Source organism: Amblyomma maculatum, chromosome 3 (genome assembly GCF_055883805.1).
Source record: "Amblyomma maculatum isolate TAMU_Amacu chromosome 3, ASM5588380v1, whole genome shotgun sequence".
Taxonomy (NCBI): domain Eukaryota; kingdom Metazoa; phylum Arthropoda; class Arachnida; order Ixodida; family Ixodidae; genus Amblyomma; species Amblyomma maculatum.
The window spans coordinates 52,528,497-52,545,838 of record NC_139346.1 but is presented as its reverse complement, the minus strand read 5'-3'; the positions used below and the strand labels follow the sequence as shown (position 1 = coordinate 52,545,838).

At 45.9% G+C, this 17,342-nt stretch overlaps 1 pseudogene; it reads left to right on the top strand.

Annotated features, from left to right (window-relative positions):
- The first annotated feature begins 1,466 nt into the window (after nucleotides 1–1,466).
- The window catches only part of LOC146194763 (uncharacterized), a 51,599-nt pseudogene continuing 35,723 nt past the window's right edge, over nucleotides 1,467–17,342 (top strand).

Here is a 17,342-nt window from a genome sequence, read left to right as displayed (position 1 = left end):
TCATTACTTTCTGACTATGCCGGCCTCGTTTGTACGTAAACCGTCGCGTTAGCGTTGGTTGGGATCTGTTTACGGGGTGCAATTTCGCGATGGGACGGGCAGAGCGCATCGGTGCTTGGTTGTGTTGCGTCTCTCGTTTCTTGTGTTCTTTTCTTTGCGCAAGGGTATAGCGAACTAGAATATATTCATATTCTAGTTCACTAGCAAAAGTACGCGCAACGGCTTCTGTGCTGCACATCGGACAACTCATCAGCAGCATGCGCTGATGATCCTTTGCGAATGTGCAGATAATTAAGAAGAGCCCACTGTTGTGTTGCAGCTAGGTTGTGGCGCCTTTGCGAGATTCTGTTCAGCCCGGTGCGTGCCTGATGTGTTCGGGAAACCCCTAGAGAGTGTTATTAGAAGCTAAATCGTGTACCTATCTGCTGCGTAAGGCCGCATACAAGTATGGAGCGCGCTAATTGAGATTTCCTTCGAGGCGTCTAAGCTAGCAATCAACAAAGTTGTTCATATATTCTCTCCTCTTCTTGCATCCGTTGCTGACTAGTCACTTTACGTAGTCCTGTCTTTGTTGGGGATGCGAATTACATTATAAATAAGACTGACGGGGCTCTTTTAAAGAAAAACATTTCAGAACATATGTCACATGTAAGAGGCCAAATACAGAGGTTTTTTGCGAAAGCAAAGATGACGACAACGAAAAGGGTAATGTGGACCAACGAAGGATTAAGAAGATGAAGTAGCAGTCGGTGACATGGCAAGCGCTGATTGGTAACCAGAAGACGACGAAGATAACGATAAGGTTGACGTGTATCAACGCGGAGGTTATAAAAAGGCGTGATATGGAGAGGCAAGGAGGTTGAAGCCAGAGAAGCGGAGGCTCCGGGATGTGAGGGACGCTTTGGCTGGGAGTGAGCAAGGCCGGCTGCTGTACCGGTGCCTCATGTTCTACGGCACTGCACCGTAGACTCCCTGCTGTTCTCAAACCGGTTCCGGGGATTGAGCGACTACTCAACCACCTGCTACGTCCAGGGGGCACCTCCAAAGTTCGTACCACCGTCCACCTGCATCACCCAGGAGGTTCATCTCAATGCCGCCACGAACGCCAACGTTGCTTCAGCCCACGCTTCAACGATAGGTCATCCTGTTGCGGCCAACAAGACGAGCTCATTGCAAGCCGAACGCCACCTCGACGCCAACGCCATTGACTGGGCCCATGAAACGCGTCACCCGCTTCGAAGTGTTGAAGCTGGAACGCTGTCTCATAGTGTGAAGCATCGTGTCTATCATTATTCTTAGTAGGTTGTGTTAGTTCTTAATTTTGTGTGTGTGTTTCTGTGTGTGTGCGTGCGTGCGTGCGTGCGGCTGGCGTCTAGTTCACGCTTTTGGTCTGAGCGTTCTCCGGAGATCCGTGACAAAGAAACAAGTGGCGAGCCTGCCAGGATTCATTTTTTGTATATTTTCTATTTGTCTCGGATCTTTCGAATGCCTCGACGGCAGACAGTATGGACTTGGCAAAGACATTAGAGGTGGCTCTCAAACTAGGGCTAAGCAAAGAGGAGGCGATGAGTCTCTGTGAGCATGAAGGTAAAAGGCTAATAGATGAAAGAGCACAGGCACGTGAAGATCCGCGTGAAGCAGAGGAACGCGAGGCAAGAAGAATTGAACGAGAGAAGGGGTTTTTGCTGTGGAAACAGCAGCAGGGGATCGGAGAACGCGAGGGGAGCACAGATGACGATCGGGGCTCCGAGGTAGAAACAGCGCGTAGATCGACGAGAGTTTTTCCGAAGAAGCTGATGGCTCCTTTGAATGGCAAACGAGATACCTTGGAAGCATATATGCAACGATTTCAGCGGACAGCTTTAGGACAATGTTGGGAACGCTGTGAATGAGCAACAGCGTTGAGTATGCGTTTTTTTTTCATTTATTTTTTTTAATATTCTTTTTTTCCTTAAAGGCCCTGTGAGGGGCATTACATAAGGGGTGGGTACATCATTGTAGGCAGCAAGTGTTAACACGATGAAAAATGAGCATGAAGATTGTCAGCGAAGGTCGCGGAGCACATGATGGCTGCAATGTCTCTGGGAAGGTCGTTCCAGTCAACGATGGTACGGGGAAAAAATGAGGCTGCAAAAGTAACCGTGCGGACACGTGGACGAGAAACCTGGGAAGGATGACAAGTGCGATGAGATATGCGGGTTGGCGGGACGATGTAGGGCGCGCAGGAAAGTGAACTGTGATAAAATTTGTAGAATAAGCAAAGGCTGGCGATACGACGACGAACTGAGAGGAGTGATAACCCTGATTTATCTTTCAACCCTGACACACTGATGTCGTAGGAATATGAAGAATGAATGAATCTGGCTGCTCTGTTTTGTACTGCTTCAAGTGCGTTGATAAGGTAAGCATGATGAGGGCTCCAAATAGGTGAGGCATATTCTAATTTTGATCTGACAAGTGTTTTGTATGCTAGCAGTTTTACGTGATCGGGGGCATGGCGGAGATGACGTCGTAAGAAACCTAGTGTTCTATTAGCAGTTGAGATAATATTTGTGATGTGTGCACTCCAGGATAAGTCGTTACACAAGGTGACACCTAAATACTTATATGATAGACAAGACTGGACAGGGATGTTACTAATTACGTATGGGAAATGAAGTGGATTATTGCGGTGGTGAAAAGACATGCGTTTACATTTATGTGGGTTAAGTTCCATTAACCAAACGTCGCACCATTCCTGAATGCGGTTAAGGTCGTCCTGGAGAGAAGTTTGGTCAATAATAGTAGTAACAGAGCGGTAAATCACGCAGTCATCTGCAAACATGTGAATTTTAGAATTGATGTTGTCTGGTAAGTCATTAATATAAATTAAAAAGAGAAGGGGGCCGAGTACAGAGCCTTGAGGCACACCAGATGTTACAGGAAGGGGGTTAGAATTGTGATCGTTAATAGTGACAAACTGCGTGCGATTAGTGAGGAATTCTTCTATCCATTTTAAAATATCTGTAGGCATGTTCAAGTATGACAGTTTTAGTAGTAATCGTTTGTGTGGTACCTTGTCGAACGCTTTTGCATAATCTAGGAAGATAGCATCGGTCTGCAGGTTAGTGTCAAGATTACCATGCAAATCATGAAGAAAAATGGCAAGCTGTGTTTCACATGAGTGGCCTTTTCTAAAATCGTGTTGTGACGGGTGAAAAAAGTTGTTAGAGTCGAGGAAGCTCATGATGTTTGTGTAAATGACGTGTTCCATGAGTTTGCAGGGTACGCTTGTAAGAGAAATGGGTCGGTAATTTAGCGGTGAATTTTTTTTGCCTGATTTGAAGACTGGAACGACCTTACCACTTTTCCAGTCATCTGGTATTCGTCCCGATGAGAGTGACTGTGGGAAAAGTAAGCATAAAAATTCGGCAGAAATATCCCTGGTATTCTTCAGGAGCTTCGAGTTAATATTGTCAATACCTGATGAAGATGAAAGTTTCATAGTTTCTATTAAGGACGAAATACCTGATGACAAGAAAATGACTGGTGGCATGGCACAACCTGTTTGTGAATGTAACATCGGAAAAGGCATTTCAGTCTCGTTAGTAAATACAGATGCGAAGGCAGCATTGAAGATGGTGGCACATTCGGCTTCAGTGAAGACTGCACCTGACTCATCTGAGAGCGTTATCTCAGTTGCATGACGTGGGTTTATGACTTGCCAAAATTTTCTCGGCTTACTTTTTAACAGGTTGGGTAAGTCTGAGTAGAAAAACGTGTGTTTAGCGTAACGAATAGCGGAGAGATATGATTTTTCGGCTTCGCGATATTTTGCCCATGCGCAATTCGTATCGTGAAACCTGGCTGAACGGTAAAGACGCTTCTTCTTATTTTCTAAACGCTTAAGTGATTTATTAAACCACGGCTTATGGGAATTCTCCTGAAAACTGAAGAGGGGAATGAACTGATTGGTTAGAATTTCTAGTTTATTTTTGAACAACGACCAATTTTCTTGAATCGACTGAGAATGAAAACGTGACGCAAAAACTGGAGAAAACGCATTGAGTTCATTATTGATCATGTCATAATTTCCTTTGTCATAAAGGCGAATACTTTTATTGAGTTTCCGTCGGCGCGTTGGTTTGAGGACGATGTTAGCATGAATCATGACGATGTTTTAGCATGACGATGTTAGCCAAAACCTCCTCACGAATCAAAACATATAATACGAAAGTAAAAGAACTCTTGAAGGACAAAAGACGGGTCTTCGTGAATACATAGAAATATCCAAGCGTAATTTCGAATGTGCATAAGGACCAGGTATAGCAGCCTGATCAGGAGTTCTCCTTGTGAACCTTATTGATCAGGGATACAAAAGAGGCTCCATATCGCGCAATACACATAGCGAGAACAGAAGCTGCTCCCACAGGCGTTTCTTCCGCCGCAGGGGATGAGATCTGTGAAGCGCTGGTTCTTTCGCTGGGCCCAGCGGAAGATGACATTGCAGTGCTGTCCTCTATAGGATACAGCGACACGCGGTAAGCGGTAAGCAGTGGAACACGGAGAACAGCACCTCTGGTGGAAGTTCCGCGTGGAGGAGCGCCTCTTCTCCTGAGGAACTTCTTGAGAAGGCCGGGTAGGCAAAGCAGGAGGCTACCGTGTGTTCCATGCCGCTTCCTGTCAGGTTGCGCTCGTCTAGACTCGCTGATGGGCTTCCGCTTCCCAACCGAGGGAGAAGCAAGCTCCTTAGCCATTCTCCCGCTGTGTGTGCGCGTTTGGATGTGAATGCTTCACTACGCTTTTAAAGCAGAATTCTCCCGTGTTGCGACCGCCAGACGTGGTTGCTGAATCCAGCGCCAGGTCTCTTAAGACCGTCACCCATCCCCCACTGTCTGGCTCCCGGCTCTAGAAAAGCAGTGGTCCCGGAATGGAAGCGCCTGCGAGGGCAGCCGGTGACTCGGGGCGACACATTTCGGCAGGAGAGTTTACGTTTTATCGCAGCCGCTGATTCGTCCGGCGGACTCCGGCTGTTTGGAGTAGGCGGCGGGGGAGAATACGGAGAAGTACGTTACGGGCGTACGGTGCAATGCATCTGGTCAGATTTCAGTCGGGATTGAGATTCTGAAAGTGGTGGCGGTGTGCTCGCTAACCGCGTGTGCGTGTGGTCGGTCAGCCAGGGGACGTCGACGCGTAACAGGTTGTCCTGCCCAGGGAGGAAGCAATCAGGCAAGCCGACCTCTGCGACCCAGCGCCCACCTCAGTTTGGACCCTACCGCCACGAATGGTTAAGCAATCGCCCCACTCTAGTCTTCTAGTGTTCGTTAACCGCGCATGCGTGTAGTGCGTCAGCCGGGGAGCGTCTGCTCGTCGCAAGGTTTCCGACCCAGCGAGGAATCACGCAAGCCAACCGACGACGACAGCACGACGTTCACCTCTGATCGGACTTTACCGCCCCTAACAGCTTAGCACTCGCTACACTCTCATCTTGTGAAATCTAATTCCTCTGTGCCAAAGTGTTCTGCATTTTATTTCTCCTCATTTGTATATTTGGATACTGTTCATATATGCCAAAACGTATTCTGCTATTATGTAACACCTGTTTTGTTTGAACTGAGATTTAACAGTTTTAAATGTGCTAATTATATTTTTGTAAATAAATCCTTCTCTTTTCATTCCCGACTCCTGCGTAGTGCTTTCGGTCGGTGGCTGATCAGGCGTGGACCTATCGCCGATTAGCCACCTGGTCCCGCAATAGATTTAACTCTCAGGTAGAGGTGTTTATCCCTCTTCCTACCAAACTTGGTAAGTGAGAGCGCGGAGAGACATTGGCAGCGGCCTTTCGTCCACGAAGCCCCTCTTGCATATCGTGACAGTCTACCAGCTCGAGCCTTAAGCGTCAGTGTCTGTGTCGGTAGGGTCAGTGGAAGGCGGTAGCTGGCAGCTGACATGGCCCAGCACTTAATTGACTTAAAGTTGCCTGACGTTCAGTTTGGCCGGAGCTGCAAACTGGGCCTCTAGTTTCATATGGGAGGGTGATATCAGACGCAGCCTGCCAGTACCCTTGTATTCACGTTACCACTACGCCACGCAGGCACGTTGATACGGCTTGGTTAGACTAGGGTCTTATTTGTGGGCTGGTAGGCTAACCTACACTATTGAGTCACACGCTTAAAGTCGGAGATTAAATGTCCCCCATAATTCGGCCCACAGGCGTAGCCACACAAAAGAAGCTTCCGCTTGCATCCGGGTTTAACCAGAGCTACCCCACAGCTAATGTAAGGCCTAGCTTTTGGCAAATTCTGGGTGACGCAGGTCCTGTTTCAATACAACTGTGAAGACCCGGCACCGACACTGTCTGGGTTTCTTATCCACATGTTGCTATCGATCATATCCCCCGCACGGTGAGCAGCGATTGTGCTTAAGTGAAAGAAGTGAGTCGCCTAAGTATCACGGCGAGCAGGGCATACCACCACCCCGAGGAGGATGCTAGATGAGCGGCAGATCAAACCTCCGGACTGTATAAATGATTACGTGCTCTACTAACTTCAACTTACTTTAACGGATACTTAAGAAAGGAAAGCAACATGTCGTCATTAACTCCACCCTCCAAACATTTTCGAATAGAGCATATACGTAACATTCGGCAGCGATGTCTACAAGAGGGAGGGAGAGATGAGGAGTGAATGGGTTGCAAAGTAGTCGTGCACCATGCTTGCCAACACGCCTCTTGCACGTAATTCATACACGCAGAACCCATTCATAGGACAATAACACGGTATGGAAGTGCAACATTCCCAGCGTTGGCGTAACCCGAGGGCACTAAAGACTACAAAGTAGCCAGGTAAGAGCTATGTGTGTACGTTTAGGGCGTATGTTAGGTTTTACGAAACATAATTCAGATGGCTACCTACACAGCCCCCTTACATAGGATGGCTGAATGAGTTCCGTTTTGCACGGTATTGCACGCAAACGAGGCTAACGACGTCATTCCGTGTAACGCCAACCATACGGCAGCCACTGGAAAATGCGGTACGGGGGGACACGAGTTTCAGCAACCGTTTCTGTATTTTGAGTATACTTTTCTCGCGAAAGTCGTCTTAAACACAAGCCAGATTATGCCCACTGCAGGGCGAAGGCCTATCCTATATTCCTCCTAAAAACCGGCTCAGTGCTATTTGCATCCAGTTGACCGATGCCACCATATCAACCTTATCCGCCTAATTTTCTGTCGCCCTCTTCGACTCTTGTCTTTCCTTGGAATCCACTTTGTTACCATTAGCGACCACCAGTTATACTCTCCTCCAATTACATACTTCGCGCATGACCATATCTTCTTTTTATGTTGACAAAAATGTCATTAACTATAATGTTACACCAACAATTCTATAGGTCACTCTGTTGTCCCCATAACACACGAACTTATTCAAGCATCAGACAATACGGATATTAAATAAGAAACTGTTTTGAATCTGTAGAAACTTTTCTAAACAAGAACTTGCTTCTTTTCATGCTTGCTGCAATAAAGCATACAGAACCAATCGAATGTTGAAGAAGGTTTTACATCATGTTTTTAAAGGAACGTATCGGTCAAAAAGTATTTAGGTCATTGTTGCGGCGCAAGTAAGAACCAGATCGCCCGAAAAAAATTCAGGTTTGTGGTTCCGAAGGTTCTCTCGTGCAATGCAAATATAACAAAAAGCATGGTTATAAAAAAGAACTAGGAATAATAAAATCTTTAATATAATCCTAATTTTGGCATATTATGAAAAAATTATATCCAAAAAGCTGAAAATAACAAAAGGCTTCATTCCAACAAATAACTGGAATATAATAATATCCAGGTGCAACAGGAACCAAAGCAGACACGGGCGTAACGGAATGCTCCCATATATGAAATGCTTACTCAATGCGGAAAGCGTAGTATCGCACATAAATGAAAAACAGACGGATACAAGAACTATGCCGGAATTGCCGCACGATAAAACTAAGGATAAAGAGCAGTAGAAAATGCGCATGCGTTTGCTTGTCAGTGCCACCACTGAAACAGATCGCCCGAGCATTTATATATATTGATGTTGAAGACTTGTAGATCAATAAGGATATTTTATATTCCCAACCTTGTCACCACAGTCTCAGTCATCCTACTTCGTACAGACACCAAAAAAGTATTGATGAATTATACCTTATCTGATAATTGTGATCACCGCGTGAAAGTTTTCAGTGCGAAAGCGATAAAAGTGACGTTGGAGGAAAATGAGGTACAATACTGGCATGACAGAAAAATAACTGCCATGCCTGACATCACTTCTAGAACATTGGGAAATTGTTTAATTGAAACGTTGATTTTATACAAAGCCTTAAACATCATTTTAGCATATTGAAGACAAAATATATTTATGTATTTACCAAATACTGCAGGCTCTATCCGGGCCTTACCAAGAAGGCCGAACAGAATACACTGCAGTGAAATATGAATCCATCAAAAGTAGCCTACTAAACATAAGTGACAAGCAAATTACAATGAGACATGTTCAACACTAATGAGAAAATAAACACCAATGTCAAACACGACTATGGTTAAAACGCCAGCAGTTTATCAATAGATTCTACGGACATTATCCCATCAGAAGGCAGCCTGTTCAATTCTTCAATAGTACGAGAGAAAAAAGAATACTTAAATGCATTGCTTTCTGCTTGATACAGAATTAAAGATTGTGCACCATGATGTCTTGTTGGACGTGTTGTAAGGGGCGTTAGGTAAGGTTCAGGGCTTATGGCAGGTTTGTTGTTTTTTTAGCAAAAATAGATATTTTAGTCCCTTAATTTTTCTGTGCATTTGCAGTTGTGGGATATAATTTTCATTCATTAAAATAGAGGGAACGTAAGATGTGCGGTACTTTGAAATAATGAAGAGTACGGCTTTCCGATGGATAGTCTCCAATACAACAATACACTTCTGGGTGAATGCGTACCAGACTGTGCAAACATACTATAATTGGCTATGCTAACTCCTGCGGGACGGAACAAGAGCTTCATCGCCTCCGCGTACACCATCACGCTTTCGTTCGAATGCTGGATGCGACTCTGAAGTAGGAGATCGGCCTTTTCCTGACGGAATGTGCTAATAAATGCCTGAAGAAATTCTGCTTTGAACGTATCCCACGTTTGCAGGCGAGTTTCATGATTGATGTACCAGGTCCTTGCCGAGTCCTCAGGGCAAAGCAGACATCATGCAACTTTGCGTTCGCGTACCAGGCACAAAAGGTGGCCACCCTGTCGAACTGGTCCAGCCAGTCCTCGGCGTCTTCACGGGGAAGACCATGAAAGCGAGGGGGGTTTCGCAGGTGAAGTAGGACATTGGCAGGAATCTCTTGTGTGCTCATAGTGATAGTCTGTGTACTTGTGGATCGTAGATCAGGAAGCGGACCGAACTCGGGAGATAGGCCACGTAGTCGCCGGCTGCACTGGTGAACAGGTGTTTCTACCCTGGTATTGCATCCTTGGCTGCAGTCACGGCTTGGTAGGGGCGTCCGGTACATGAAGGATCTGCCCAGCACTTCTCCACCAGACGTCATGTTGGTGAAAAGGCGTGTATAGGCCGCTGAACTATTAACATGGAGAGCCCGCTGTTGGCGAAGTCCAGGGGCGTGTGGTCCGAGCGCGAGAGGGCAACATTGTCGTCCTCTTCTTCTCTGCCTTTCTTCATCACACTGGCATCAATATGGTGGTCGGAATCAAATGGATTGCTGACAAGGGTAAAATTGTAATTAGGCACTTTACATGCTCTGGTTACGTCCGCCTTCAAAAACGACCACAAAGAGTCATCTGCGATGACGCTTCGAAGGCATGCGATGCGACGGAATAAAACTTCTTCAGCCCTTCGCTGGACTTCGCAGTAGTCTCCGTATAGGCAATATAGCGGTAGGCACGAAACGAGTTCTTTGCCGGTGGGTAGCAGCCGATCTCAGCTTACGATGGAAGCATCAAGAGAACACAGTAGAATAGTTTCCGAAGATGCCAGTCTTGAGGCAGTTGGTGTCGGACTGTCACCATAACACACCACAGTTGAGACGGCAGGTAAGGCTTGGCGAACGGGCAGTGCATGCAATGTCCCTTAGATGTTGGTTCTGACCGAAGGTGCGGCACCAGTGGAGCTGCACCCGCCGCACACAATCGAGGACCTTGCAGCGAGGGTAACTCAGCAAAAATATAGAGTATCAATGTTATATCCAGAACGATTGCGCTCCATGGAAAGCTTGGACAGCTCCCTGGCTTCATCATCACAACCTAGCCGTCAACTAGCAAGCTCGTGTGTAAGTACAAGCTTTGGCAGCGCCACGTATGGAAAACATATTACATTTATAAATTCCTTCTACCCTTATGGCACTACCGGTGCAGTGGCTTAGGGGTTTGAGTCCCTCGTCCTGGCAGGTGGCTGTGTCAAGCACAACCGCCGATGAGGATTGAGACCCAGGTTGCTCTCCAAAAGGGATTTTATTGTTGTTCTTGTGGTGCCCTTTGATGCAGAGCAGGGTGGCGATAAAATGTCTCCCGCATTCCTCATTTTGCAAAAAAGCTCAGGTTGGAAATTTGTATTTTTATGTTTTAAATTTTAAATTTGGATAGACAATTAATGTAAGATAACACCCGAGGATTCAATTAAATTGAAATGTCGAGGTTGAGGTAAAACCCGCAAATTAAAGGGTGAAAAGAAAATGCTCTAACTGCAAAAATATGAAAGGATATATTTTTTTCGCGGTTAATTCTCTGGTTGTTGAAGACAGCAGAATGAAAGCTTTTATAGTGCGTCTGTCACTCTGGCTGCTTTTTTTTCTGGACAGTGCAGAATTTTTTTAATCAGTTTAGGAGTACGGGTATTTTGTTGGATAGGCAAATTACGCTTATCAAGATGGCAGTAGTTCTTCAAATGGTTAAATGAATGCCTTAGTACCCTTTTACAATTATTGAAAGTAAGCTGTAGGTACATTACTTTCTTGCGCCGTTTAGCTATACGATGGACTGTCGCAGACGCTAAAGTCCACCATATGCAAGGCTTTCTTCCATTCTTTCAGTTGATCATTTTTTCCCGGAAGCATCGCATTACAGTGTGAATCGCTAAACCTGCAGGCATCTGAGAAGCCTCGACTTCTCACATTCCCAGAAAATATATTGCTGTAAAACTGCAATGCTCGGTAATGCGATATATGAGCGCAGCTCTCTGGTTATTTAGTTTTTCGAAAGGCCTGGTTAAAAAATGTCAGGTACATGTTTCTATATATTTGGAATTAGAGTCACCTTTGTGTTGTCCCCCATAGCCATACTTCATCTGATACCGGCGTTTTTCTATGTGGTGTGCTTCTGAGCGCTATAACGAACAGCGCCAGCTCTGTCTCGACCATAGTTTTTTGGAGGAAGCCAGTCTGCCGATTCTCTGCACTGGCGCTTCTTTTCACTAAGGTCGCAGTAACTTATACCTTACGACAGTATGTAGGTTAATGAGTATATCCTTCATAATAAGGTAATAACTGAAAAGATTGCTGATGAGGCGAGCAGCTATGGTTTTTTATGTTTGAAATTAGATCTTTATTGCAAAGTCGAATGCTTCAAAAGCTGTTCACCGTATCGTACGCTTATTTCGAAAGCCAGCCTATTTGCCAGTCAAGGTATGAAATCTGTACTCCCCCAAATATATTGTAGCAATCTTGAAGAAGAGGAAAACACATAGATTAAGAAAGGAAAAAGGAAGTTGAGAAAGACGAGGAGACTCCCATGCCCGTGCCAGACTCGCAGCCGTTCACCAGCTGCGATTTTTTGTTGTTTTTTCTATTGTCACTGGAGTCAGCACGGGATGCTCTGTTGAGCCGCGCACTAAAGTATTTCATATCGGGGTGGGTGAAAGAAATACGCTTCATCTGTTTCCCGGTCACAGCGGTATTTTCCAGAACGAAGCGGCAGATTTCCTGGCTAAATCAGCGCCTGATGCATCTGTTTCATGTACCATCCCCAATATCGCCATTTTTGGAATGTCCCGTTTCCAGTGATATCAATACCTAGCCGCTTCATGCAATGATCCTTTGCTATCTAGAGCTGAATACCAGCATCTCACATATTCATGAAAAGTTCGTGCATGCAAATCACGGCATTGTGAGGCAACGATCACTCTCCTGAGATGCGGAATTCCTCGCCTAAATCTTTATTTATGTAGATGCGGGATCAGCCCCACAAACATTTGTGAGGCTTGCGGTGAAATTGAAAATATTGATCACTTCCTTCTCGCTTGCCGGAGTTTTTCACATCAGAGGAGGGTGCATTTAGAAGCTCCAATTGCACGCTTGGGATTTACGTTGTCGGTCCCGCTTCTACTCTCCTTCGGTGTCAGTGCGAAAGGATTTACGTTGCCTCAAATTTGTCAATACTTACATAACTACATCACAGCTACTGACAGATTCCCTTGCTAATTGTACTCCAAATTTACAAAATTCCTAATTTTTGCTTCATATTGTTTCTTTCAAAAACTTTTGTGATTTTAAATCTTATATTTTTGTTGAGTTGTCAATTGCTTTCATACACTAATTCAGTTCGTGTAGGACATTTGGCAGACCACACTGAACCCCGGCCAATCCCCCTTCGTGGGTATGTGCCAAATATCAAGAAAGGAGAAGAAGAAGAAACTGAGTTCTCTGTCTCCTATACCTGTGCAGCGCTCCGACGTCAAACCCCCGTCGTAACAACTTGGTGGCTTGCGCTGAGTACGAATACCCTCACGACGCATCCTCAACCGCTGAAGCCTCGCCGGAGCCGTCGCCTCGCTGGTCCTCCTCCCATTCCTCTGAGAATACAGCAGACAACTGAGCAGTCTCGAACATCAACGCGAAGCATTCTTTCCCTGTCTGGTGATGTACCACCCACTGCCTCAAATGCGACGCTACGGCTTCGAGAGTCGTTCTTTTGCCGGTCAAGCAGGGGAAGATGTTGATGAGTGGCTCACTCACTGTGAACGTGTGAGCCGCTTCAACCGCTGGGATTCGGTGGCAAAACTAGCGAATGTGGTATCCTTCTTAACGCAGACCGCCTTGATGTGGTACGAGAACCACGAATACTCTCTGACCACTTGGGAGGGCTTTGTGGAAGCTATCAAATAATGTTTGGCGATCTGACTGAAACGAGGACGCAGGCTGAGCACACTTTCTCAGAGAGCTCAGACAGTAGGCGAGACTTGCACCACGTATATCCAGGCAGTACTGAAATTATGCAAGACCGTCGACAGTCGGATGACCGAGGAAGACAAGGTAGGCCATCTGCTCAAGGGCATCGCGGAAGACGTCTACCACTTCCTCTATGCCAAAGACAACTTGAGTTCAGTCACCGACGTTTTTCTACATTGCTGGACATTTGAGGCCCTCAAGACACGCCGCACTACATCGAAGTTTGGGCTTCTGGCAACTGTCACTACCATGGCCAGCGTCAAAGAATCTCTATCCCCAAGTCTCCTGTGCGCCATTCGTGAAATCGTAAGGGATGAAATTTCACGACGTGGGCTGCTTGCCAGGCCACCGTCTGGATTCGCCGATGAAGCATACGCTTTTCCAGCCCATGCACGTACGTGCCCACCAACGTCTAGCTATACACCAGCCAATGACACCGACTTCGCCTTCCGGGAAGACCTGGACACACCGCGACCAAGGCTTAACCAGATTTACCGGCAATTCGCTCATCAGCGCAGAGACACTCGGTCCTACTCAAACCATACACCGCGCTTACCGCGGGAAAGCTACGTCGACCCGGAACCTACATTTCAATATTCATCGCGTCCTACCTCGCAGGAGTCCACTGAAGCGCAGCTGTTTAATCGGCCTATGCCCGTGTGCTACCAGTGTGGTGTCGCGGGTCACATTTCCCGCTACTGCAATCGACGCGGCATTGTTCAGGAATCCTCCGACGGCATCGCACCGACAAGCCGCCCGGCCCTACATCGACAGCTGTCGGCCCGAACATCCCTCCCGGAGGGGCCGTTTTCAAAACGATGGACTCCGCAACCATTCTCCAGCGTCTGACCGTAGTGTGACACCGCCTCCGTCATTTCGTGTGCGCCATTCCCCGTCGCCACGGCGCCGATCTCCACCACCAACGCAAGAAAACTAGCCAGCGTGGCCAATGGAGGTAAGGTCGCTGGACGATGTACGCTGCTACCTTATATTCCTCCGTCTGTGTGCATGTTAACTTGAGTACACCTTTAACCTTGAGTTTGGTGCTCTTTGGCCTGAGTCGCCCTTGCGCCACTAAAATCCATCAACATCATCATCGCAAGGTTAATATTCTTGTTGATGGTTTACCCACGATGGCATTGGTAGACACTGGTGCTACAGTCTCGGTAATGATTTTAGATTTTAAGAACCTTTTGAAGAACAAAGTTATGTTTGTTTGGGAAAAAACTGCTAATTTTTATGGAGTCAGTGGAGATTTATTGTGTCCTGTTGGGGTAAGCAGCGTTAAAATTTCTTTTGGGGGTAGAGCATTTCCCGCGGAGTTTGCAGTACTGCCCCGATCAACACACGATGTAATCTTGGTAATTGACTTCCTGCGTATGTGTGGCGCTACAATTGATTGTCGAACAGGAGAGCTAAGTGTTAGTGGTTCTCTTCCTCGTGAACTTTTGGAAGAGACGTCAAATTATGAAGATGTCTTGTGTGTCTGTGATGAAATCGTCGTGCCGCCACATTCTGCAGTGTGCGTTCAGGTGTCCTGCTCCCGTCCTATTAATGACTATATTGAGGTTACTGTGGAGCCTCTTAAATTACAGTACGTAAAGAAAAATGTATTAGTGTCACATATTGTTTAGTTTGCGTGAAAGAGGGCAGTACCGAACTGTGGACTACAAATTGATGTTGGTACTGTGCTTGTGCAACGTTCGGCAACCGGAGAGCATGTAGTTGCGTATGCAAGCCATTCCCTCAGCAAACCTGAGGGTAACTACACTGTTACAGAGCAGGAGTGTCTTGCTGTAGGTTTCGCTGTTCCGCGGTTACCTATATGAACGCCATTTCACGGCTGTGACGGACCATCATGCCCTGTGCTGGCTTGTCAACCTTCGTGATTCAGCTGGTCGTCTGGCACGCTGGGCACTTTTGGTCGTGGGAAGGGGGAGACGTGATAGGCAGTCTGCGTCGGCGAGTTTGCGGCCACTCTTGCACGAGACAGTGAAGACGTATTCCTGCACTCACACCGAAGGAGAGTAGAAGCGGGACCGACAACGTAAATCCCAAGCGTGCAATTGGAGTTTCTAAATGCACCCTCCTCTGATGTGAAAACCTTCGGCAAGCGAGAAGGAAGTGATCAATATTTTCAATTTCACCGCAAGCATCACAAATGTTTGTGGGGCTGATCCCGCATCTACATAAATAATGATTTAGGCGAGGAATTCCGCTTCTCAAGAGAGTGATCGCTGCCTCACACTGCCGTGATTTACATGCACGAACTTTCCATGAATATCTGAGATGCTGGTATTCAGCTCTAGATAGCAAAGGATTATTGCATGAAGCGGCTAGGTATTGATATCGCTGGAAACGGGACATTCCAAAAATGGCGATATTGGGGATGGTACATGAAACAGATGCATCAGGAGCTGATTTAGACACGAAATCTGCCGCTTCGTTCTGGAAAATACCGCTGTGACCGGGAAACAGATGAAGCGTATTTCTTTCACCCACCCCGATATGAAATACTTTAGTGCGTGGCTCAACAGAGCATCCCGTGCTGACTCCAGTGACAATAAAAAAAAAAAAAAAAAAAATCGCAGCTGGTGAACGGCTGCGAGTCCGGCACGGGCATATAGTCTCCTCGTCTTTCTCAACTTCTTTTTCCTTTCTTAATCTATGTGTTTTCCTCTTCTTCAGGATTGCTACAATATATTTGGGGGAGTACAAAATTCATACCTTGACTGGCAAATAGGCTGGCTTTCGAATTAAGCGTACGATATGGTGAACAGCTTATGAAGCATTCGACATTGCAATAAAGATCTAATTTCAAACATAAAAAACCATAGCTGTTGCCTCATCAGCAATCTTTTCAGTTATTACCTTATTATGAAGGATATACTCATTAACCTACTTACTGTCGTAAGGTATAAGTTACTGCGACCTTAGTGAAAAGAAGCGCCAGTGCAGAGAATCGGCAGACTGGCTTCCTCCAAAAAACTATGGTCGAGACAGAGCTGGCGCTATTCGTTATAGCGCTCAGAAGCACACCACATAGAAAAACGCCGGTATCAGATGAAGTATGGCTATGGGGGACAACACAAAGGTGACTCTAATTCCAAATATATAGAAACATGTACCTGACATTTTTTACCCAGGCCTTTCGAAAAACTAAATAACCAGAGAGCTGCGCTCATATATCGCATTACCGAGCATTGCAGTTTTACAGCAATATTTTTTCTGGGAAAGTGAGAAGTCGAGGCTTCTCAGATGCCGGCAGGTTTAGCGATTCACACTGTAATGCGATGCTTCCGGGAAAAAATGATCAACTGAAAGAATGGAAGAAAGCCTTGCATATGGTGGACTTTAGCGCCTGCGACAGTCTATCGTATAGCTAAACGGCGCAAGAAAGTAATGTACCTACAGCTTACTTTCAATAATTGTAAAAGGGTACTAAGGCATTCATTTAACCATTTGAAGAACTACTGCCATCTTGATAAGTGTAATTTGCCTATTCAACAAAATACCCGTACTCCTAAACTGATTAAAAAAATTCTGCACTGTCCAGAAAAAAAAAGCAGCCAGAGCGACAGACGCACTATAAAAGCTTTCATTCTGCTGTCTTCAACAACCAGAAAATTAACCGCGAAAAAAATATTTCCTTTCATATTTTTGCAGTTAGAGGATTTTCCTTTCACCCTTTAATTTGCGGGTTTTACCTCAACCTTGACATTTCAATTTAATTGAATCCTCGTGTGTTATCTTACATTGTCTATTCAAATTTAAAATTTAAAACATAAAAATACAAATTTCCAACCTGAGTTTTTTTCGCAAAATGAGGAATGCGGGAGACATTTTATCTCCACCCTGCTCTGCATCAAAGGGCACCACAAGAACAACAATAAAATCCCTTTGGGAGAGCAACCTGGGTCTCAATCCTCATCGGCGGTTGTGCTTGACACAGCCACCTGCCAGGACGATGGCCTCAAACCCCTAAGCCACTGCACCGGTAGTGCCATAAGAGTAGAAGGAATTTATAAATGTAGCATGTTTTTCATACGTGGCGCTGCCAAAGCTTGTACTTACACACGAGCTTGCTAGTTGACGGCTAGGTTGAAGATGATGAAGCCAGGGAGCTGTCCAAGCTGTCCATGGAGCGCAATCGTT